We start from the raw sequence: 2,310 nt of genomic DNA on the forward strand, positions 1-2,310 counted from the left end.
CTTTTTCTATTGGGGCAAAAGGAAGTAGATGTTGTTTCACTAGGAACTGACAGGTTGCTTGACCTTATCCATAATGTCGTTGCGTGTGAAGGTGGTAGAATTTATGATGGAATTAAGTAAAGGTCAGAATGTAGACACACCTCCGCCACAAATTCATACAATATCTTTGACATCCGCCCCAAATGAATGGTGGGTGTATAGCATGCTATTCTCATGCTTAAATTCAAGGTCAGAATACGTGGAATGAGAGAACGGAATCACGTCCCATTCACGTATGCTTAACTCGGGTCGGAATTCCACCCATGATGCACATTCATGCTGGATTGGTACTGGCACCTCATGTAGATCCCTTTCATACCAACATCACAGCACGGACTCTCCAGGTATTTTCAGCATCACTCATCTAGCCTCTGGCAGGTGACGGTGTGAATTAGCCACATCATGGACTGTAGCTAACATTGGCCATATCATGTACTCTCAGTCCGTGCTGCATCTGCATCTGTAAAGCGTAGTTTGTCGCAATTAAATCACTAACGTATTCTGAATTGCATACTCAAATAGTAAATGTACATACATGTTTCCCCTTCTAACTGCAGCAGGTTCTTTTAGCTATTCATGATGTAGCACAGGATAAACAAACTAGTACGTCATATCGCTTTTCATACAAAATGGCTGCAGTCTTCTCTTTATCAAACTGTTGACTTTGATCATCCATCCAAGTTTCTCTGATAGCTTTTCCTCGTCCCATCACTCTGCATCGTCACGCGTCTGAGAGACGCGAGGAGGGGGACTGAGAGGAGGGGGACTGAGTGGGAGACGGGAGAGAGGGACAGATTGGCTGATTCATCAAAAACGGACTTTAATCGTTGTTTACCGCTGCTTCCTCTGAACGCAAAGATCAATCGGAAATCTAGAAGCCARAAGGAAATGTCTCTGTTTGTGACGATGCTCCTTAGTCAAAACCTTTCCAAGAGTTTTGAGTCAATCAGAAAGGACCTTCTGTAAAACACTGCCAAATATTGCATCACAACTAAGAAGCTACAAAAGCAGCAAAGATATTTATTGTAGTCTTGAATGAAGCCATACTATAGCCTATRTACTGAAGCCAACTTTAGTCTTCTATTGTATAGTGCATGGGGATGACACATCATATTTGCCTTCAAACTAGAATCTCCACTTGAAATTTGCTCAGTGAGCCTCTATCCTTTTTAGGCTGTGTGAGAGAGGGAAGATGTTTGTGAAGAGTGCTGCAAAAGCGAGATGTATGAGTTTGTCAGTGATCATGGTAGCTGTATTCGGTCATAGAACTGCTAGGGGAGCAATTTAAACTCCCGAGCCCCCTGCCGCTGTCCAGCTGTCCAGATTAATTACAATGGACAGGACCATAGAGAGACTGGCTGGAGAGGAGTAATGATGAATGGACACACACACAATCACACAGACACACACTGCATATGTCCAGACTCAGACTCACCATTACCCCCCAGAGAGGTGAGAGACAGCAGATTGGCATGAAAGACAACAGCATGTCCTTTCAGTCAGTTCCCACTGGGCACAGACATCAGTTCAACGTCTAGTTTGGATTTCCATTTGGTTGAGTAGTCAACTAACGTGAAATCAACAAAAAATGTCAACATGTCATTGGACATAGGTTACTTTTTGCAAATCCAATCGGTTTTCCACGTTGATTCAATGTCATCGTATAGATTTTTGGGGTTGAAATAACGTGGAAACAACGTTGATTCAGCCAGTTTTTGCCCGGTGGCTGGTACTGATGCTGGAGGATCAAAATGAATGCCTTTGGCCCAGCAAACAGCAAGAAGAATGCCTTACCCAGACAGACGTCCCACTGGGCACAGACGTCGATTCTATTGGTTCAAAATAATGTCATTGAAATGACGTGGAAACACCGTTGATTCAACCAGTGTGTTATGCCTGATTCACATTATAAGGCCGAACTGTACTGGCTGGGCTGGCTCTGATATTGTCTTTTCACATTGTTCTTTCCAGTAACTATGGTGGATGTGTAAACAGGCCAACACCAGTATAGCTCAGCACAGCTCAGCTTGGTTTGGCTCAGTAGTGTTAAACAGTATTACTCCATTATAGGAATACTAAATGGCAAATTTTAATGGAGCCTTCACAAAACAATTGTGCCCATTTTTCAAGGTCTAAGGCAAGTGACTAACGTTTAGGTTTAGTGTTGGTACAGGGTGTACTGTGTGTTCTCAGTGTGCTGGAAGAAGAAGTTGTTTCTCCGAGCGTTTTTGTCAGAGCTTTTTGTCAAAGCTGTGTCTTAATGTCGGATTA

This window comes from Salvelinus sp. IW2-2015, linkage group LG34 (assembly GCF_002910315.2).
Source record: "Salvelinus sp. IW2-2015 linkage group LG34, ASM291031v2, whole genome shotgun sequence".
NCBI classification, from domain to species: domain Eukaryota; kingdom Metazoa; phylum Chordata; class Actinopteri; order Salmoniformes; family Salmonidae; genus Salvelinus; species Salvelinus sp. IW2-2015.